General features: G+C 36.6%; 1 protein-coding gene and 1 pseudogene across 1 annotated transcript in view; both read left to right on the forward strand.

Moving 5' to 3' along the window:
* Window positions 1–24,317, forward strand: part of GRID2 (glutamate ionotropic receptor delta type subunit 2) — a 1,366,498-nt gene that overhangs the window by 1,232,697 nt on the left and 109,484 nt on the right. The window lies entirely within an intron of this gene.
* On the forward strand, window positions 22,325–22,656 carry LOC112317754 (large ribosomal subunit protein eL33 pseudogene; annotated as a pseudogene).

The raw sequence follows: 24,317 nt of genomic DNA on the forward strand, positions 1-24,317 counted from the left end.
CCATGCCATTTTGATTACTATAACATTGTAGTATGGTTTGACACTGGGTGGTATGTACCTCCAGCTTTGTTCTTCTTTCTCAAGATTGCTATGGCTATTTGGGGTCTTCTGTGTTCACATATACATTTTAAAATTATTTGTTCTACTTCTATGAAAAATGCGTTGGCATTCTGACATATATTACATTGCATCTGCACATTGCTTTGGGTACTATAGACATTTTAACAATGCTAATTCTTGCTCATCATGATCACAGTGCTTCCCTCCATTCACTTCTGCTCTCTTCAGTTTCTTTTTTCAGTGTCTTATAGTTTTCCAAGTACAGGTCCTTTACCGCAGTTCATTAGATATTTTGTATAGCCCTTGTCTTATAATAGTTTTTAGTATAAAAATATTTAGTCAAAAGTTGTTTCATTAAAGATAGTTAATAATAGGAGGTAACTAAATTATTCAGAGTAATATTATGCTATTGATAAAATTGACTCTAGTGTTGATCTTGTAATCTTAACTATTCATAAGGCTAAAAGGTGACAAAAAATATTAATTGAGCTTTTAGTGTGAGCTCACCTTTGTTCTCAGATTTTAATGGGTGTCAAGAAATAATTAATTCAGGGATCTACTTCATCAATGAAAGAGTGCCTTTTTGCCTATTGGCTTTTGTCCTAAACTTTGGGAATAGCTTTCTAGCTATTATGTACTCTCTCTCCCTTTATCTTTCTTTTAAAAGCATATAAGAATAATATGAAACATACTGTATAATGCTTTCTCTGTGACAGACACTTAATGTGCAAACTATAAGTACTATTATTATCCACATTTTATGGATGCAGAAACTGAACCATAATGAGGGCAAGTAATTTGTCCAACTTCACAAAGCTGTTGAGTATCAGAGCTGGGGTTCAAAACCAGTCTGGCTGCGAAAGTTGACAAGTTGTGTTTCAAAGGATTCTCTCCCTTCTCCCTCTCTCCCCCTAACCCCCAGCACAGAGCAGAATTAATCATAATCCTTGATTTATGATATATTTTCATTATACAAAAGTATCCATTTATGGCTACTTTTAAACTCCTTGGATATAGTTTATTTTTCCCCTTCCACTGTTAACAATTAGAGTATCTGGTTCTTTGTATTTTTACTTAGATTCAGAAAACACCAGATCTTTTTTATCTCCCCCTATTTTAATACTTCTTACAAGCTGCCTCTTGGGTCCTGCCTCATGTTTATTATCCCCTTGAGTCTAGGCTCATGTCTGTACATCTCTAGCGCCTACCTTCATGGTAGCATAGGGTAGGTATTTAATAAATATTTAATGAATGAATGACAGCTTTACCTAACTTTTTGGTCAAAGATCATTATACCTATTTAAATAAATTAAATACCCATCTTTGTGCTTGCTTGATATTTAAAGTCTTCTACTTTCTCTTATAATTTTTTTTGGTTTCTTCAATTTTTTAATCAGTCTATAATAAAAACTGAGAAGAGAAGAAAATGAATACATCACACATCTACCTTTCTTTTCAACTCCCTGCTGTACGAAGTTTTATACTTTCATTCCCAAAAGAAAGGTAGAAAATATTATTTTAACTTAAAAGCATAGAACTGTAACCTTTTTATTCCACATCCAAAATGAGATACTTTTCAAGCACTTTGTTCACTTTTCAGGAAGAGAAAAACAGCAACCTCCACTGATCGCCCAGTTGACGGCTCCAAAATCAGTCAACATGAGGCAATCACACAACAGTCATTGTGTGTTTGAAAGGACAGTGAAAGGATCAACTTGACTGGAGAAATTATTGAAAGGGGGATACAGGTGGAGAAGCTAAAATTAAATGTGTTATGCCTGAGTACTATAGCTGCGATTTATTAAGCACCTACTAGGCTGAACACTTGATATATTTCATATGTTTGCCATTAAGTGGCAAACTGAGACCCAGACTTAAGTGTATTACCAAGATCACACACTAGTGACAAGTGAAGATAGCACTCAAGCCAGGTTGGAGCTCCTGTCCTCACGCACGACACCACACCAGCTTTGTGGGGCTCTAAGAAGAATATCTGAACAAAGTTGCCTTTCAGGGGTCCTAGGGGTTGGGTTAGACAGAGAGAATGCATAATTGAGGTCCACATTTACAAGGAGGTTATAGTATTCTACCTAGGAGGCAGTGAGAATATTATCAATAAAAATGAGAGAAAAGATTAGGAAAAAAGGTACGGTCTGAAGAGGACTAGACAGGGCTTGGTGCAAATAGGAGAAGTGCACACACTCCAGGCATCTGAAAGGGAAAGGATGTCAGATTCAAATGGTCACAGGTAGTCTCCTCCTTTCTTCTTCCAACTCTACCATTTTTCCTCATTGCTCATCTACTGCAACTTTGGCATCAGCTCAATTTTACCTCCAGGTAAAACCAACGGGAAAATAATTTCTAGGAAATCAATGATTATTTAAAAATAGCAACGTGATAATTCACTACCCAGTAGATAGTTATTTCAAACAATCTTTCAGCTTACAGACTTTTGTTTCATGGTTGCAGTGTTGTTTTTCTCTTACCCCTCAAATATTATGCTTTTAATTAATTACGCACATACATATATGCACATATTTGTATACACACACATATATGTATGTACACAAATATATGCAAATATATTTTAATTAATTATATACATAATATATATATTTGTGTGTACACATATACCTATATATGTATATACAAACACATGGACACACATACCACTAACACCAACTGGTTTCATCACATCCACATTTCTGTTCTAAATCACAAAACAAGGTGGTTTAGATGGGCATGTTTATACAAAGTCAGAAGGGGAATGTCTGAGGGGTCACAAAATGAAAGAGGATATTGAAGGTTCATTTTTAGGTGAAATGGGACTAGAATAAAGTAACATATATTTATGCATATATTTTTATTAAAATAATAACATATATTCTAACCTATAAAGTGTTCAAAGAAATTAATTTCTTTTCTTATATAATATACAGGGAGAGGCCAAAGTAGGTTTACAGTTGTGAGTACACAAAACAGTTTAAACTGTATTATTATTAATTATTGCATTATTTCCGATATAAACAACTGTAAACCTATTTTGTGCCATATTGTATTTATATTAAATAAAGATTAGCCTCTGGAAACCTTTAAAAGAAGTGTAGTACTCTTATTTCAGAGCAACCCCCTTTTAAAACACTTGTTTTAAATTTAGAATTTTGAATTCAAGGACTTCAATAAAAGAGAAAAATGAGGTAGCTCATTTGTTAGTCATTTTTTTCCTGTTTTGTGAATCCTCTTGGAGCTATTTTTATGGCTACGATACTCTGGGCTTTCCCCATCCCCCTGACTGCTGATTCTAGTGGAGAACCTAAGTAATTTACATTTGTTTCAGTGTTTGGTCTAAATAAGTGGGAACATAAGTACAGTTGGTATATATCCAGTGTATAATTATTTCAAAATATTTATTACAATGGCTCTGTAGATCTCAGGTTAGTTTTATTAATCTTGCAAAGCAGTAGCCAAATTTTGAGAAAATTACAAGCTTTCACTCTCAAGAAGTAAAAAGCATTCTCGCTGCTGAACACATGGCCAGCCATCAGACAGTGCAGTCCCATGGAGGAGATTTTGAAGTGCTACAGGCTTCTTTTTTCTTTGTGCTTATATCTCATAGCATTTGGGGAACATTGCATCCAAGGCATGAGTCCCCTTTATAAACAAGCATATTTATTAGACTTTTCTGAGGAAAGTACTGAGGGACCGGGAAGATGACTAGTGCGAGGTACAAAACAGTTTTTCAGCTGGATAATGAGCCCGCAACGTTGAATCAAGCTGCTCAGAAGCAAGTCTGATCAGTCTTTCTTCAAAATCAGATCCGTGCTGTTTCTACATCTCAATAGGTATTGTTATGTACAAACAGCAGTTGTTCTGCAAAAGGCAAAGCTATTGTAGTGGCATAAATTAGGTGTGACGGAAAGATGAGTTTTTAACAAACATTTCAGAATTTAGAACTATGTGTTTGCACTTGAAAGCACACATACACTCACGCACCTGTGTGCACACACAGTCACACGAGCACACACACTCATATACCAGCACCTGTAATAAGCCTCCCAAAGTACTTTGACTTAATTATACTTGCACAGTATTTTTTCCTCAAAATACTCATTTTATTCACCAGACTTAGCCCCAAGACATTTTTTACAGTTTTAAAAATTCAATCTCTTTTTAAACTTTTATTTATTGATTTAGAGAGAGGAAGGAAGATAGAAACATCGATTTTTGTTGTTCCACTTATTAATGCATTCATTGGTTATCGATCTGTTTCTAAAGGGAAAATTTGATGTTATTGAGGATAATCAAAGAATGTGCTACTCTTTTATAGACCTTTAAAATATCATAAGCATGACAACATGCAAATAAGCACATGTGTTTCCATGATAATTATGTTGATAGAAGAAATAACCATAAAATATAAGACATGAATGAGACTTTGGCATGCATTTAGGTGACCGCCTAGTTTACATACAGAAACCAAGAAGGGAACTTGGGTTACCTGCCTGCAGTCTAACCTTTGGTCAGAACATGCCCTGGGGAGTCCAGGCTTCCAGTCCCATGTTCTACCCCTGTCCTTTTCTGCCAGGACTTTTTGTTGAAAAATCTATTTGTATCCCTAAAATTTACTATTATAACAAATATTTTCAGAAGCACATTTGTATCTTATATAAAGGAGTCAGGAGTATTAATAAATATGTTTAACAGAGTCATAAACTTGGCTGTTTTAAAATTGTTATTACTTTACAGACACAGAGAAAAAGTTGCACAAATAATAGAGTGCTACGGATTGCATTATCCCTAATTTACAGAGAAACTATACTATAGCCTAAAATAATATTTACCATTCATTGAAGACTTACCATTAGCCAGGTGCCATTATAAGTATCTTAAGTCATTTAATCCTCACAATGACCTTCAAAGGTAAATACTATGATTAACCTCATTTTACAGGTGAGGAAACTGAGCCACAGAAAAGACTATGAGTTTTCAAGGTCATAAACCTAATAACAGGCAAAGACAGGCTGGAACCCATCTGTCAAACGCTGTATTACCCTAGTCCCTCCTCTCAAAAGTCTAAACACATGCACCAGGGTGCACCAAAATAACAAGCATCCAAATTGTCTTCACGCCTGCTCAGGTAGCTGCCTTTTCTCATGTTAAAATGTTGATGGGCATCAGAGATGTAAACAGCATGCTAACAGTCAGAGTCCTGTATGACAAGAGAGCAGAACCATTTGAAACTGAAGCTGTCTTGCATCAGCTGATCAGAAGTAAACAATGAAAGTATTGAAAATTGAAAGCTGTAGGAAGACATTTCAATTACTTTCTGTCCATCTTATCTTCTTTTGCTACAAATAGCTTAACTGTACCTGACCAAAGCTATAATTCTTCCTCCACAGGAGTTTCCTTCATCATGACTTTTTAATTGGTGGAATTCATAATTACCTCTTCTGTATCTCATTGCATAGTTCTTTGATCAGCTCAAAAATACTAACACCATAATTGTGTACTCACATGTAAATGCTTACTGATATGAAGCGGAACCTACTATTTCTAGAACTGAATTATGCCTAAGATAAAAATAGAATATTTTCATATAAATAACATTTATGAGTCCATACAGCCCAGAATGATAAATCTAACAGAAGCACCAATGATTTTTGTCTCAATAAACATAGTTTCCTCCTTGAGTAACTACTTCAAAGACAGAAAGATGTACTTTCAAAGTGTGTATCCACTTTCTCTTAATACCATTCTATAACTGTCATTGTATGGAGCTATTTATGTTTGAGATATTATTAGTAACTATTAAAAGTGATTGAAACACTAGACGGGTGGCTCAGTTGGTTGGAACATTGTCCTGTGCACCAGAAGGGTTGTGTGTGGGATTTCTGTGGGATTTCTGCTTAGGGCACATACCTAGGTTGTGGACTAGATCCCTGGTTGAGGCGCCTATGGGAAGTAACCGACCAATGTTTCCCTTTCACATCAATGTCTCTCTCTCTCTCAATAAAAAGATATTAAAAAGTAAAATGAATAAATAATTAAATAGGCTAAAACCCACTATGCTTTTGTTATATATATTGTTGGTCTCAAAAATGGTATATAAAGATTTTGCCTTAGTGATATTCTTATTAATGTTCTAGGGTAAGACATGGAGGCATGATGGAAGGAGCCAGCAACCTGAAAAAAATATATGTGGGCCTTCTGTTCTCTGTTTTAAATTATTTTCTGAAATCATGTTTTTGGTAGTAACATTTTTATTCTGATTATTTTTATCAATTGTTTGTTTTCTATTAATTAACCAAGATTTCTCTATTAGTCCCAATAAACCAAGCATAGCTCTTCTAGGCAGTCTCTCATATTCTTTGAGTTAATCAACATGAATTTTACTATTGTGAATTTCTTATTTTCTATGTTTTTTAGCAACAGCAGAAATTTTCCAAGCAAATTACCTCCCCAATCAGAATATATTCAGTAAAGTAACGTGGAATACTTAACCAGGTTGATCAGCTAGAAGAGACCAGAACCCAGGAGCCCTGAGTACCAGGCCAACCTGTGCAGATTTAGGAAATGGGAGTCATTGAAGAACTTAGTAAAAACTGGCTATAAGCAGAAGTCTGCTCTTCGATTGGTCTAGAACAACTGTACACAATAAAAGAAATTGACTAGCAGGAAGTGTACTAGGTAGGAAGCCATTGCTGTAATTAAAATGTAAACTTCAAAAAGACAGGGATTTTTGTCTGCTTTATTCAGAGATATATTTCAAGCATCTAGAAGAAAGCAACCACATAGAAGGCCTTTGATAAATATTAGTTGAATGAATAGATGCATGAATCACTTAAGTGAAAGACCTGAACTAAAGTAAAGGCAATGGAAATGGAAGGAAAAGGAGAGATATTTTAAAGCTAATAATGTTGACCATCAACTTATTACAGAGATGGAGGAAACAGGAGCCAAATGTGAATTTGAAATCCTTAGCCTTGCTGTTTGGAGACGAGGAAGTCATTGACACAACAGGAGCCAGGAGAGGAAAGATGTTTAAGTGAAAGTGCTAATTTTCATTAAGGCAGTTGAGTTTGAGGCAGTGGAGAATGATGCATCTGTCATACAGGGGAATGTAAAGACTATGACAGACAGATGACAATGCAGGCTGGAAATTTGAACAGAGGCTGGAGCAACGGATATGTACTTAGGCAAACTCTCCATTAAGATAAGGAAAGCCAGAGACGTGCGGTAGTTCATTAAGAGGATATCGAGACAAAGAGTAAAAGGTTGAGGCAAAAACTTGTTTCCAAATGTCCCTTTCCATTTCCTCTCCTTTCCATTCCACAGTCACTAACCTAATTGAATCTTTTAGTCCACTGTGTCTGGGAACACGATTATCCCTTTTCTCCAAACTTATTGAACTCTTATGTATTCTGTGGGTTTCAGCTCATAACACATCCTCAGTGTGTCTTCCCTAACATATTCATCTCTCATTAAACCCTTTATTGTGTTTCTGTCTTTCATGTTCTCTGTACGACCTGTTCCTTTTTTGTTAATTAATCATTTCTTGTCTTTGTAACTTGGTATTTTAAATATGTCCTAAATTTTTAGCTTGGAAAGAATTACAAAGCCTATCTTATTCCTCCTTGCTCATCTTCTATAATATTGGGTTGGCCAAAAATTCATTTGTTTTTTTCTGTACAATGGTTCTAGTAGTGCTTAGTTGTCTTTAACTTTATGTGAAACAATTTTGTTAGATTGTATTGTGACAGCTGTCATATCAGCGTGAATTTAAAAAATCTTATCAAAATTGGTGAATTTTTGTGCAGCCATTTTAATAATGAAGATGGAAGAAGATACACAACATTTCAGTGTATTATGTTTTATTATTTTAAGAAAGGTAAGAATGTAACTGAAACACACACAAAAAGTTTTGTGCAGTGCATGGAGAAGGTGCTATGACTGTTCAAATGTGTCAAAAATGATTTGCAAAGTTTCTTGGTACTATTGACATTTTGGCCAAATAATTCTTTGCTGTGGAGCTGTCTTAGGCATTGGAAGGTGTTTGGCAGCACCTGTGGCCTCTACCCACTAGAATCCAATAGTGGAAGATAGCCAACATACTCAAAATATCCAAATCAATAAAGTTATTGGTGAAAATGAAGAATGTGTCTATTATTTTTATGGAAAAAAACTAAACAGACTCTTTGGTAAACCCAATAAATAGTTATTGTATTCCTCATAGTTTTCAAGCAATATTTGAAGGGAAGTTAGAAAATCCTATTCTCACATGTAATGACTTGTAACTTACTAGAGAATGGATTTGTGTTTATTCAGTTGACCAACAAGTATTTGTTGAGCAAATACTTAGTGCTTGATAATATTTTGTTTTCTTAGAGCTAAAACACTGAACATGATTGGCAAGTACCAACAAATATTTGTTGAGCAAATACTTAGTGTTTGATAATATTTTGTTTTCCTAGAGATAAAACGTTGAACATGATTGACAAATTATTGCTTTCCTGGAGCTTACATTACACTGGAGGAAGAAATATACAATAAACAAGAAAAAATAAATAAGTAATTTCATACTGGAAAACATGCTATGAAGAAATTATAACTGGGACAGAGAATAAAGAAGAGTTTAGGTGGGTCACAAAAGACTTTCCCGAGGAGGCAACCTTTGATTACAATCTTGAATGTAAAATGTGGAAGAAGAAGAGTGTTCTATGCATAAGCAACACAAATGTGAAAACCCTGCAGCAAGAACCAGCTTGGGATGTTTATAAATGGCAAGGAGTGTGGTGTGGCTCAGAGTAAACAAACTCTGAGACTAATATGAAAACAAACTCTAAAGAGAGTAGCAAGAAAGGAAATTACAGTTAGTTGGGCCCGGATGTATTATAGAACCTTCAAAGATTTTGTAAAGACTACAGACTTTTTTCTAATAACAAAGGCAAGCTGTTGGAAGTTTTGAAAAGTGGAATATTTATTACCGCTGGCTGTTAAAGTAAGAAAGAAATACAGTGGGAATGAAGTCAGGGACCAGAGGCGGTGAGCAAGTGTGAATGTAGGAGATACATTAGGAAGCTCATGCAGTAGTGCAAGGGAAAGATGGTGGTGACTTGGTCTAGGGTGGCATAATTAAGATGGGGAACAGTGACAGATTCCAGGCTATCATGGCTATAAAACTGATAGGACTGGCAAAATGTGTGGATGTAATGGGTGAGGAAAACAGAAGTGAAGAAAACTTTTTCTTCTGAATAAATAAGTTGTTAGTGGCACTACTAACAGAGTTGGTCAATCGTGACTAGAATAAGTTAAGAGCCAGGGGAATTCAGACTTGGGCTTTGGGTTTGATAAATTTGACATTTTTTATTAGATAGGAATTTAGATTTACTTTTTAATATATTTTATTGATTGTGCTATGACAGTCGTCCCTAATTTTTCCCCTTTCCTCCTCTGCACCAAGTACCCACCATTCCCTCCAGCAATCCCCACACCATTCTTCATTTCCATGGGTCGTGCATATAAGTTCTTTGGCTACTCCATTTCCTACACTGTTCTTAACATCACCCTGTCTATTCTGTACCTACCAATTTTTACTTTTTAATCCCTACACCTTTCTCCCTACCCTTCCTCTTCCCCCTCCCAACTGATAACCCTACAAATGATCTCCATATCTATGATTCTGTTTCTGTTCTACTTGTTTGCTTAGCTTGTTTCAATTGTTGATACTTGTGAATTTATTGCCCTTTTAATGTTCATAGTTTTGATTTCTCCATTTTCTTAAATAAATCCCTTTAATATTTCATATAATAATAGCTTGGTGATGATGAACTCCTTTAGCTATATCTTGTCTGGGAAACACTTTATCTGCCCTTCCATTCTAAATGATGGCTCTGCCTGATGGAGTGATCTAGGTTGTAGATCCTTGCTTTTCATCACTGAATACTTCTTGCCAGTACCTTCTAGCCTGCAAAGTTTCTTTTGAGAAATCAGCTGACAGTCTCATGGGAACTCCTTTGTAGATAACTATCTGCTTTTTTCTTGCTGCTTTTGAGATTCCCTCTTTCTTTTTAACCTTTGGCATTTTAATTATTATATGCCTTGGTGTGATCCTCTTTGGGTCCCTCTTGTTTGGGACTCTCTGTGCTTCCTGGACTTGTATGTCTATTTCCTTCACCAAATTAGGGCAGTTTTCTTTCATTACTTTTTCAAATAAGTTTTCAATTTCTTTCTCTTTCTCTTCTCCTTCTGGCACCCCTGTAAATCAAATATTGGTATTTGGAGATGTCCCAGAGGCCCCTTAGCCTATCCTCATTTTTTTTATTCCTTTTTCTTCTTGCTATTATGATTGAATATTCTTTTCTTCCTCATGTTTCAAATCATTGATTTGATTCTCAGCATCATCCATGCCACTGTTGGTTCCCTGTAATTTTTTTAATTTCATTTAGTGTAACTCTCATTTCTGCCTGGGTCTTTTTTATGCTGTTGAAGTGTCCAGTGAGTTCTTTGAACATCCTAATAACTAATGTTTTGAACTCTGCATTGAATGGATTCCTTATCTCCATTTCATTCAGTTCTTTCTCTGGAGTCTTGTTCTATTCTTTCATTTAAGCCATATTTCTTTGTCTCCTCATTTTGGCAGCTTCCCTGTGTTTGTCTCTGTCTATTAGGTAAAGCTGCTTTGACTCCCTGTCTTAGGAGCATGGACTCTTGTAGAAAAGCACACCAGTAAGTTGGATGGGGCAGAGCCTTAGGTAATCGCTGGGGCAGGACAACCCATTTTGCTGCTCTGGGCTGTTTGTGGTGGAGAGCTCAGAGAGGAGACAGTGCTGCTGCCTGGCCTCTGAAGTTTTTTCCAGGAAGAAGCTCTCTCCTGGCACTTGCCCTCGTACCAGACACTACAATTTCTCCCTATATGCCACTGGTGGTGCCCTTCCAGCTGTTGACCTGGTGCTAAAGCCCAGACTGAGCAAGTCTGCATAAGTCACTGTGGGCCCTTTAAGAAGAGACTACTGAGAATCCCCCAGTTTCTTTCACCACCACAACTGCCACTGGTTTTTACAGCCAAAAGTTATGAGAATTTATCTTCCTGGCACTGGGACCTGGGGCTGAATGTTGTAGCGTGGGGCTGGGATATCTTGCTCCCAAGGTATCCCTTCTGATTTTTATCCACCAGACACGGGTGTAGAACACCCCCCATTCCATGTCTCCACATCTTCACTTCTCTCTGTGCATCTCCACCCCTCCTATCTGTCTGGATAAATGTAGATTTTTAATTCCTTGGTTGTTGGACTTCCATACAGCTCAATTTTCTCGATTCTGGGTGATATTTGTTTTGTAGTCTAGTTGTATTTTTGCTGCTATTGTGCAAGGAAGGAAGCCATGTTTACCTATGCCTCCATCTTGACCAGAAATAGGAACTTAGATTTATAAAGGTGAATTTTAGAAGAAAAGATAAAATAATAAGAATTACAATTTGATGGGTAGAAGGTGCTAGTTATGACAGACTCAGGAAATTACTGAATGACTTTGGGCTTAATGATTTTAGAGATTACTTCAATAGTTATTAGAAAGAGATGCTTAAATTATTTGAGATGTCCACTAAAATGGTGGGAGAGGTCTATAAGAAGAAGAAAAAAATAAGCACCTTTTATAAATATCCTAAGATATAGGAATGAGAATAGCAAATAATTTAGTTATATACTTTTGACTATAAGAAAAGAAACCTCATATCAAATTTTCATAAGAAATTTATCTCACATAGCAAAACATCTTAAGGGTAAATGTCTTCAGAGTTGGTCAATTCAGAGGATCAACAAGGACAATGTTCTCAAGGACCAAGGTTCTTTCTACCTCTCTACTCTTCCATCCTTGGTGATTGAGATAGGATGTCCTCAAGCTGACCTGCCTTGAGATGGAAGGATGCTTAAGCAACTATAGGATTAATGTGCTTCCCTGTTTCCATTTAGTAGAAGAGAATGATAAATCTTTCCTTGCAAGCATTAACATAAATTTGTCTCTTCAGCTTAATTAGTTCATCATCTATTTACCCCTGGACTGAGCAGATCCCCACGAGACATACACTCATAGCATAGAGTATTTAATGGGGTGGAAAAGATGTTGGAGAGTCAATTATTATGTCTCCTGTGAAAAATCTGAGAGAAGAATTAATAGATAATGGAAAATGTAATGAATAAAGGAGAAAGAATAAACACAATACCCAGAATAGTCTATAATTTATTGCACATTTATTTTGTGCCAGTTACTCTTCTAAAGGTTTTCCATGCACTAACTCCTCTAATCTTCACAACACCCCCAAATATAGGTTTCATTACCATCCCATCAAGTAAAATGACACGTAGAGATGTTAGGTAAACTGTTCAAGTTATAGTTAATAAATGGCTGAACTGGGATTTGAACCTGATTCTGGAAATTATGCCCTTAACCAGTAGGCTCTTGTTAAAGTATGAAAATAGAAAGGGGGACGATGCCATATACTCAATTGGAAAAATTGAAAATAGCGTCATGGAAATGAGGGCAGTAGGGAAAAAAGTTGGCTATTTTTTTGCGCATGTTGAATTTGTAGTGATATCAAGAAGTCTATCTCAAAATGGTTGAAAGTGTGAGAAAGGAGATTGGGTCAAATAAGGGAGAGATATATAGATTTAGAATTTATCAATACAAAGTAATAAGAGGGGAACTAATCAAGAGAAAATATTTGCAGTAAAAAGAGAGCCAAGCCCCAAGGACTGATATTAGAGGAAAAAGAGGAAGAGGTACTGTAAAGAAGTGACTGGAAAAGTACATAAAAGGTAATGACAAGAGACAATGCAAGCTCTATATATCCTTAGGATCTTGTAAACAGAGTTGGTGCTTGATAGCTATTTCATACATAAATGCATGACCTTCTGCTCTAGACGGCTCCATCCACGCCTGTGGTTGACTCTAACCCAGAGGTTTTCAAACTTTAGCAAGCATCAGGATCACCCAGTGGGCCTGTTAAAACACAGATTCCTGGGCCCCAGCCCCAGAGTTTCTGACTCAGTAGGTGTACCTAATTTGCATCTCTAACAAATTCCAAGTGAGGTTTACGCTGAGGATTTAGAGTCCACACTGTGAGAACTATTGCTCTAATACAGTCCCAACTTCCTTGCTATTTACTATTCTCATTCCCTCCCTTGAATCTTTTTTCCTGCTTCTTTACTCTCTCCTCCTTTTTAAAAAATATTTGATCTTCATATTCAATCCTTTATAGATTATTCCCACTCTATATTATCTCATTTAAATCTTGCAAAATGTCATTGAGGGAAGGATTATTATACCTATTTTATAGATTAAGAAAGTAAGGTTTAGAACCCAGACAGGGAAAATACTTTGGAATTGGATCTAAAAACCTAAGTTATACCATGAGATAAGCAGTTCGTTGTAATGTCCCTTAGCATTCTTCCTCAATTCCACTCGTTTAGGTTCTTCCTCCTCATCAACCATCAACTCTTCTTCAAAAACAAATGTCACTTTTCCTAACTGCTATATTGACCATATCACACCATTTTTCAAATCCTTTGGTGGTTGTTGTTGTTCTCTTTGTCTTATAGAATTGTTGTTGTTAATCAGCTGATTTCTTTAACTTGATCTAGAGTCTCCAACTGTTCTTTGCCTACTGGCACTACACAAAATGATATTTGGTTGTATATCATAAAAACGTCTTCCAGATTTTCACCTAAGCCTACCTCCTACTTGGCCATTATCCTTATTCCAATAAAGTGTCATATTTGTTTTCTTTTATTCACAAAATACTACCTTGAAAGTAGAAACTTTGTCTCTTATGGTCACTAAATCTTATCTTGTTTCTATGGACAATGATGAAAAATTTACCAATAAAATAAGATTTTTTTTTGCTTAAAGAAACACCAAGTCTCCTACTATATCTCCAAGGCTGTATTCCTAGTGTTTTCCCCCTGTATCACATCATAAATTCTATAGGTCCATTGTTATTTAAAGCCACAGAACCATAGACTCTTGAAACTAAAAGTGATAAGTTGTCATCCATTTCACAGCTATTTTTAGATTGCTGTGAGGAATCAAAGTCCTTGACAGGAGAGCTACTGGGTAGGCCAAAAAGTTTCAGTTTTTTCCGTAAAATAGAAATGCATTTTTCATTTTCACCGATAACTTAATACATCTGGATATTTTTAGGATGTTGATGATCTCCCACTATGGGCTTCTAGTGGGCAGAGGCCAGGGACACTGCTAAACATCTTCTAAGGCCTAAGACAGCTCCACAGCAAAGAATTATTTGGCCAAAATGTCAATATTACCAAGAAACTTCACAAACCACTTTTGCCATGTTCAATCAGTCACAGCACCCTCTCCATACACTGCACAAATCTTTTTTTGCATTTCAATTGCATTTTTACCTTCCTTGAAATAGTAATGCATAATAACTGAAAATGTTGTGTATCTTCTTCCATCTTCATTATTAAAATGGCTGCACAAAAATTCACCAATTTTGATGTTTTTTTTAAATGCATGCTCATAGGACAGCTGTCATAATACAATCTAACAAGATTGTTTTTTGCATGTAGTTAAAGACAACTAAGCACTATAAGAGCCATTGTAAAGGGAAAAAAACAAACAAACTTTTTGGCCAGCCCAACAAGTGGACCATAGTTATATAGCGACAACTGGCAGAGTTTGGATTACAGAAAATTTCAGATTTTCTACAGTTAGTCACGTGTACTTACTTCTATCCCATAAACTAGTAATTCTAAAATCCTAATGCAATTCCAAAATTTTAAAATATGTGTCATGAGCGCATGTTTGTGATATAGTCTTTTCCATAAATCAGCTCAGTAACCGCTCCGCTAGCTGCCTGCTAAGCAGCCTGCACCAAGGAGTAGACAAGAGTCCCACACAGTAACTATGCACTTCACTCAGCTCTTATTGAATTCAGGTTCACTCAAAATAGAACATCAACACACATGAATATCCTACTCACACTCTAACAATCTAAGAGAAATGTAACATACACACACACACAGCAATCAATGCAGAATAACGAACCTGAGTCCCAGAGTCTCAGTCTGCAGATCTGGGAGACAGCCTGGGAGGTACGCAAGGAAGTCTTCAGCATCTTGCAGGGAAGGATCTCCCAGCCAGGTGGCAGCGGGGCAGACGAAGTCCTCAGTCCAGCAGGGCAGAACCTCCAACAGCTGATGGAGAGGGAGGTCAACGTGGCATGGAAGCAGCACTCTGGTGTGTGGGGCTCAGCTGTCTTGGCAGTGGTCTGGAGTCTGCCTCAGTTATACCTTGAAAGAGGGGTACTCCACTCCTCTGAGTCTTTGGATAAGTATTTTGACACCCCTGCTGGCAAGTGTGGAATTTCCTAAGGAGCCTGTCTGTGGGTGGTCCCAGTCTGCAAACAGGCTGCTCTGACCACATATGCAGATATCTTAGGTGTGACTCCTTGCCGTATCTGTTTACTCTGACTTCAAGAGGTAATTTTCCTCTTGAACCAAAGTGTCATGGCTGACTGACAGCCATTTAAGTGGACATAAGTGAGTCTACTCTGTTTTATATACTTTATGCTTTCTTGATCAGACCATTACTATTTTGTTGGTCCTGCTCTCCACAGTATGTAAGTTTTGAATCAGACATGATGAAGACCAAAAGAAAAACAGATAAAAAGGATCCTACAAGATTCTACTTACCCAGCCTCTCCCATCTCCCTTAGCTCATCTTGAACTCTCTTCTCCACTCCCTGAGGGCATTCCAAGACACTGGCCTCCTCCCTGCATCTGTTTCTGCCTCAGGACCTTCGTTCCTTCACTCCCATTTCCCCTAGCTAAGTCAGCTTCCTCCCTCACTTTAAACAGCCTGCCCATAGGGTGCAATCCAGTCACTTTTATTGCCAATTTCCAATGCCTTTCATAGACAATACCAGCTCTGAGCTGTTCACCAAGCCATTGTGAAGTGAAGTAAATAAACAAATAAAGACAATGTAGTCAGATGTTAACTCAATGAATAGCTTAATGAGCTTTTTTTCCCCTGAGATTATATCTATCTTATATTTGGGAATTAAATTTCCTTTCATTTAGGAAATAAACACAGATTTTTTAATGTGCTTATTGAACAAAATAAAATTTGAGCAACCTCTCATATCTCCTAAATATTTTTTTCCTGAAATCTAAAATACTTCGAACTATATATTTCATACTCAAATTTACTGTGGAGAGGTAGAGGTGGGGAGAAGGTACAAAAAACGTAATACGTGTGCAAGCAACTTGCAGTACCAGATCCTCTATTTCCTTTTTTAAGCAACTCGGTGCTTGATATAGAACACTGGTGTTTCTAAGCTGATGCTGCTGACTCTGCTTTCACATTCCTTACATCTTAAACAAACGTCCTCTGGGATGCTTTATGCAGAATTCTATGTCCTACTTTAAAGCAAAAAAAAAAACTTTCTGACCTTCAGTGCATGTAAAAAAATGTAAAAAATAAATGAGAAACGTATCCTGTTCAAAGAAAGAGAAGCTTAAAAAAAAACTTCAAGCGAAGCTTTTTTGTGTTATCATTGATTAAAATAAAACGGATAACAAACTGAAAGCTTTAAAAGGAGTTGTCCCTTGAAAACCTTTATATTCATATTGCAAAAAAATCCACTCTGAAACAAAGCCTTATGGAGCCAGCTTACTGAATATGAAATGATTAGCCTCTGTTTTATTCAGATGTGAAGGTGACCATTTGAAGTCTCAAATAGCCATTGTGACCACCATCTGTAAAATCATTTCTCTGAAAACTGGCTACCTCTGGAATACAGATTCTGCGTAATCTAACAAAGGGGGGTAGGGAAATCCCTTTAGGAAATATTTAAATAATGGGCCATTGTGTACCACCTTCATAGTTTCTCACATCCTTTGCCAAAGCTGAAAATCCATCTCAACCCTGACAGTAGACAACCAATTGATGTGTTCCCACAGGTTAGAATGTTCCTTTTCTTCTCCACCAAAAATGGCCTGTGAGTACCACCAGTTTCACAGGCAGCACAAAAGAATGACAAAGTCGTTCTTTTGATAACACAGGATTTAAAATTCAGAGCTGTGGAACTGCACTGGAAGAGTTCCAAAAGGACGCGGTCGCTCGGTGGAATTTATACTGTGCACAACAGATAGGCGCCACAATGAAACACCTGGTGAAGAGCATTTTTCAATTTGTAAGCTTGCCCTTCTTCTATATTTTTACTCCTGGAAATCCATGCAAGTGCTGTTAGGCAGGGTGTGCAATGCAGGACATTGCATTACCTCGGTATTCCCATTTGTATGCCTATTTTGATGTAGTCACATTACTAGGGCTAATACAAAAAATAAGTTTCAAATGCAACAAAAATTTTATAGTCAATCCAAAAGAAAATTTATGTGGAAACCAGTGAAATCAGCCACATATAATGTGCTTAACATATTTCAAGTTAGTGTAAATTGATATGCAAAGAAAAGAATAAAAACACACAACCTAGCGATGCTTCCTCCCATTCAACAAGTATTTATTAACCACCTGTGTTGTGCCAGACCCTGTGCAAGGAAGTGGATTTACAGCTGTGAACCACACGTGTTCCCAGCCTCCAAGCTGCTTATTCTCTAGGAGGAAAGGCAAACAAGTGAATGGGCTATTTTCCATTCAGTGTGATATGTGTTCTGGGGACACAGGAAATCAGTATCAACTCAGGTGACAAGTATCAGGAACGCTTCGTAGTGGAATTGGATTGATGATCTAAAGAACAATTGAAGTTGGTTGATGTTACAAGCTGAACTGTGTCCCCCAAAATTTGCATGTGGAAGTCCTAACCTACCGTACCTCAGAAAGTGACTATTTGGAGATAAGATCTTTAAGAGGTAATTAAGTTAAAATGAAGTCATTAGGGTGGGCCCTAATAAAATGACTGGTATCTTTATAAGAAGATTAAATTAGGATACTGATAAGTTCAAAAGGAAAGCCGGGTAAAGACACAGAGAGAAGATGGCCATCTATAACCCAAGAGAGGGGTCCGAAGAAACCAACCATTCTGACACTCTGGTTTAGACAGGGGTGTCCAACCTTTCTGTGTCTCTGGGCCACACTGGAAGAAGAAGAGTTGTCTTGGGCCACACATTAAATATATTGTGATATGTAATCACAAAAAATTTCGTAATGTTTTAAGTAAACTTAAGATTTTGTAGCAGGCTGCATTAATAGCCATCCTGAGCTGCACGTGGCCGGTGGGCCACAGGTTGGACACTCCAGATTCTTCCAGCCTCCAGAACTGTAAGACAGTAAGTTTCTATTGTTTAAGCACCCAATGTGTTGCACATTGTTATTGCAGTTCCAGCACACAAATATAGGTGAGGAAGTAAAGTCCATTCTGAACAGAAGAAACAGGAGAAAGAGGCCCCTTCTGGTATCGAGTATGGATCAGGGAGTAGCAGTAAATGAGCCTAGGTCAGAGTACCAGGGTGCGCTGGAGAACCCAGCCTCTTTCACGATGGCTGAGACGCCTGCTGAAAGAGTTCAGACTTGATACTGAGGGTGATAGGACACCATCAGTTATAAAAGGCTAACATTTTATAATAGTCACTCTGCCTGCAGTGTTGATGATTGATTACCTGGGAATAAGACTAGCATCTGAGAGGCCAATCAGAGATATATTACAAGAATTCAGATGAGAGATGATAACTACCTAAAATATAATGAACAAGGGGGTGGGGAGAGTAAACTTGAGTCATGAAAGAACAATGTGGAACAAAAACCAAATGCATGAAAAAAGCGGTCAGACAAAGGACGAGAGCGATGTTGTGAGAACAGTCTCTGAGGCTTCCTCACACTGTCACATTCCCACCCGGTGGTTCGACTTCTCAAGCAGTCACATTTATAATGGCAGAGAAGGCAAATACCATTTGTATTAGTTAATATATTTGGCAACACCTCCCAAGGCACCTGCCAGCACCAGGGTATCTCAGGCTTGTACTCTTGAACTCCAAGACAGGAGAACACTAAATTCATTCACACTTTTTGAAAAAAAAAAAAACCCATAAATTGATGCACGTTCTGTAATGCCTATTTTTATAACTGCCCAGAAGTATTCTATTTTGTATGCGTGAAAATTGCCAACAGGATATTCACAAACCACCTTAACTTGTTCCTCTAGTCTTGATATCCCTGGGGAAAAATAAACTGCCTTCTCAATATAGCTACCTTAAAAATAACAGGAATGGGGAGGAAAAAAGAAGGAGGAGGAGGTAAAATGGAAGGAAAGACAGTGAGAGATTGTCCCCCCATCCACCCTAGTTTGACTGTTTAGCCAAAGTCTTTCTCTAAACAACCTATATTAGTGCAAAAGGATGTGGTTCCTCTCTTTCATGAGGGACTCCAATCTGTCGTCAACGTGTCTGATTTTATTAGGAGCTCTACACACAGGTAACAGGAGTTAGCTAGCAATATGTAAAGCCAGTGTGTTTCAACATGCAAAAACTTTATTTGCCATCTATGCAATGTTCAAATATTAGGAGTTATTTTTATTATTCCTTACTTCAAAATAATCCATTTTAAATGTCGGTAAGCTTTCCAAAATAAGGACGGGTTTTTGGAAATTACCAGTCAAGGGTTTTTTTGTTTTGTTTTTGTAGTTGTTGTTGTTGTTTTATTCATTTCCTAAGTGCTGCTTAATAAGTTGATATATTATAGCCCAGATGTCTGTCTGTCCAACAGCCAAACTTTTCATGTTCTCTGTCAGTGACCATGTCCTCTCCCTTATGGTATTTCCCACCTGCCCGTATGCCTTTGACTTCTTAAACGCTGTGTGACTTCCCAAACCAGAAAGTTTTTAAGGGAACATCACTTCATTGTGCTTCCTGTAGAAGCCAAAGAACAAAGAAAAGTGATAAAGCTCTGGTCCCTGCTTTATTCATAAAACACTTTGTAAAGTGCATTTAGTAATTTGCCATTGTAACCATTGGCACCCAGAGCTTTCAGGGCCAAGTTCTGACACTGTATTTAGTTTATTCTTTGACTGCTCAGCTAAAACTTCCATTTGTATGCATTTATTCTGCATTACACATTATGTTATCAGTCACTTTCAATATTTCAAAGTCACAGCAGGCTTTTTCTGACACACATTTGTCAGAATGAACTGCCTTGATTGCTGTTATTAACAGACTACAGTGCCTGAGTAAGAGGAAGAAGCATATGTAGTACCAGAATATTGCAACTGCCTGAGAAAACAATAGATACAAGAGATTAAAATAGAATAAATGCATATAAATGGATGCTTTAAAAGATCAGTGAAATGTAGAATTACAAAATAAGTATATAGAATTTTAAAAACCATGAAGAAAAATGTAATAAAAATTTTTTTGAAAATAAGAAACCAATTAAAAATTCCACTCCCCCAATGTGGGCAAAGAAGTGGTTATTATATACTTCCTTTCCAGTAGTCAGAGATTTAAATGAGCTCAACTGAGGGATGTCGTCATTGAATTTTAGCATGAAATCTACTACCGAACAACAAAGAACACAATAGGAACGCATGCTTTCACCAAAAATAAATTTAATGAAAACTACAGGGAACTAACCAGAACTCCAGACCCATTACTCTTTTATCATGTTTGATAGATAAGGAAGCATGTCACCCAGCAGAATACCTGTGCCACATCTGCCTGCGCTTTACTCCAGCGTTTGAGCTTAACCATACCTGAGAACTACACACCAGAGAAAAACTACAGAAATCAGTTTTAGAAGTAGAGCATACCAGTGTCTGTAAGGATGGGTCTCCTTTAGAATGGCTTCAATTTCAAGTCTTACATAAAGCATAAGATAAGAAAATTAAATTATACATAATAATCAGTATGCCAAATCTCTTCTCAAAATTACATTAATAAAACACATAAAACTGAAGTGTTTGCATTAAAGTCACAGACGCAATAACAGAAAAGGCTAAGTTATATTGTTCTTTTGGGGGCCATTTATATAACTTAATTTATTTCAGCTCATATATTCTTCAACGTATTTTTTCTAAAGTAATATTCAAGAAATTATGGTAGGCATGGAAAACCTCCATCTAACAGACCCACAGTTTGGAAACCCTGAACTAGAAGAAATTATAAAGCTCCATAACTCCCCCCAAAAAGCAAAAAGATCTGTCATGTACTTGCTCTATTTCCAGAAATGATTTAATTCCCTCTAAAAAATGATGTTTGATCTAGATATTATTTAAAGCCTGAAATTAAAGATTGCTATTTTAATTGTGCTTGACTCCTTGTATTGAACTGTTATAGTCACACGTGGAAACTTCAGGCAGATTATAAATGCCTCGGGATTTCCCCTACTCATTTTCATGAACGTCCCACAAATATTAATAGCAGTTTGGTGTGTGTTAATTCTTCATAGACTATCTGACTGTTAGCATCACTCTAGATTTACAGACAGAAAAGACATTATAGTGAAATACGAACTGATAGAGTTCAGAAAATGTTTAGAAAAATTTAAGAAATATTTTATTAGCATAAATTCAATATTCATAAACAACTTTTATGTTAAAAGAATACCCTATAGAATATTGTCTTGAAATTTTTAATTAAAAATTATTATGATGTCTAAGATATATAGATTATATCATAAAAATATTTTAAATATACATCTTATCTTCACTGCATCCAAGGAAATTTACTTTTTAAAGTATATTTTATTGATCATGCTATTAGAGTTGTCCCATTTTTTTCTCCACTTTATTCCCCTGGCCCTGTACCCAACTCCCACCAGCACGCATCCAAGCAAATTTAAAACATTAACAATTTTATTAAAAAGTCAATTGTCAAAGACATGGGGATTGGCTTAGGAAGGGGAGAGGGTGGGGCTAGATAGAGGTAGGGAAAGGGAGAAAAAATGGGAACAACTATAACAGCATAGACAATAAAAATAAAATTTGTTAAGTATCCATTTCATTTTCTAATAATAAGAATAATTGCATCTTAAGAATCAATTAGTTCTTTCTGAGGAAAAAAAATGTTTACTTGAGTAGTCATTCCAGTGAAGTGTTCTCTTTCAAATTAATATGTTAGGAGGGATAAATATATTTTGTCTACTATGTGAAAACAATTTAAATTCATTTTCTATTGAAGACATATGTTCAATCATGATTATATTCTACAGTCTATGGAGATATTAAAAATAAAAAGTGCCCTTTTTTGCCATCTTGAATCCTGTGGAGCCAGCCAGGAACAGGACTTCTACAATGACAAATATGTCTGGAAGGCTGTGGTCCAAGGCCATTTTTGCTGGCTATAAAAGGGGTCTCTGGAACCAGAGGGAGCACAATGCTCTTCTTAAAATTGAAGGTGTTTATGCTGGAGATGAAACTGAATTCTGTCTAGGAAAGAGATGTGCTTATGTGTAAAAAGCAGAGAACAGCGCAGTGACTCCTGGTGGCAAACCAACCAAACCAGAGTCACCTGGGGAAAGGTAACTCGAGCTCCTGGAAACAGTGGCACGGCTCGTGCTAAATTCCGAAGCAACCTTCCTGCTAAGGCCACTGGACACAGAATCCGTGTGATGCTGTACCCCTCGTGGATTTAAACTTATTGATAAATAAATAACAACCCTGACTGTGCAGCTCGGTTGGGGGCCCTCTGGCAAAGTGAAGGATTCCGGGTGGGGGGACATGGTTGGGTTGCAAGTTCAGTCCCTGGTCAAGATGCAAAGAGGAGCCAACTAATGAATGTTTCTCTCACATGTTTGTAGTTCTCATCTTCTCTTTCACCCTCCCTCCCCTCTCAAACAAGTAAATAAAATCTATTTTAAAGAGCAAATTTAAAAAAATAATAAAAATAAAATAAAAAGTGCCTTAAAATGTGAAGATTAGGGGACAAGAGCAAAACATAAAATGTATTAAGTAATTTGTTCATATCAATCAACCCAGTTATTATTTCTGAAAAATTATGTCAGCTTAGACCTACCACAGATGATTATGTCCAAGTTACTAAATGAAATAAATTTAGTCTGTTCTTCAACATGTAAGCCCCTTTATCAAATAAAACAAAGTACATGCGAAGAGAGATGACATAATGGGAATTTTAAGGGGAATCACCAATAAACAGAGAATTGAGATTTTTTCAGACTCGCTTATTACAAAATTAAATTATTCATCTTTACTCTTCCGCATACACACATCACACTTTACACAAACTTATCCACCTTCATTCACACATGCACACACTTGCTCAGGTTCACTACATTTCATACTCCCTGGCGTTCATTCTCCTTCCCATTTTGCTTCATAATTACTATGCCCAAAAGAACTGCTATTACAAGGAGAGATGACAAATTCTAGCCATCATTTCAATCAAATATTCCATAAGAAATTCAGTTTTTCTTGGACCTGGTTACACTATTCACTGTTTCATAAAAAAATGTTTATGGTTAGTTCTTTGTTCAGGTAGCTGTGAAGGTGTGGGTTTTTTTTCATAGATGTTTTACTGCACCAGGAAGATAAAGGTATCAGTATATTATCAGTTGCTATGCTTTGGGCCTGTAGTATGTATAGAAGTCTGGCATCTGAGCAACTATCTAGGGGAGTACTGATAATGCCCACTTAAGGATAAGAAATTCTTCAGCTAACCTTATCTTCAGGTAACATTTCCTTCATATTCTTAACCCTGTAGTATTTCTTATAATACCATGTCTCTGCTTCTATATTGTTTGTATATCAGTAGGAACTCATTTTAGCTTATCTTTATAGTCATTAAAATAATACTTTAATGTGTTTAAAATATTTTATATCATGTAAGACTGCTTAAGGCATTGTGTATGTTTTAACAAATTTCTACTGGATACTGATGTTAAACTGTAGATCAAATGACTTTGAACTACTGTTATGAATGAAGAGTTTCCACCAACCATAAAAATTGTATCTACTGTAAGTATTCCATCCTTGTAGTATTTGGTGTGGTAAGACACAAATGCCTTCTACCGTAGTATATTTCCTGAATACAAAAAAATCCCTCTGATTCAGCCATACAATCAAAGGCTCAAACATAGATGCACAGGTTCAGGAAAAAATCTGATCCCTCTACTTCCAATCACCTCTGCTCCATCTTCAAGGAACTCATATTCAGAGCACTGGTTCTTATTGTTTGTTCTCTGTGATTGGGTTCTTATTCACAATGTTCTACTTGAGTATCTCCTTGGGGGCTAACTGAAGGCTATACTGGGGTGGAAATCTATAGTTAGATTGCCTA

The sequence above is a fragment of the Desmodus rotundus genome, chromosome 4 (genome assembly GCF_022682495.2).
Source record: "Desmodus rotundus isolate HL8 chromosome 4, HLdesRot8A.1, whole genome shotgun sequence".
Lineage (NCBI taxonomy): Eukaryota > Metazoa > Chordata > Mammalia > Chiroptera > Phyllostomidae > Desmodus > Desmodus rotundus.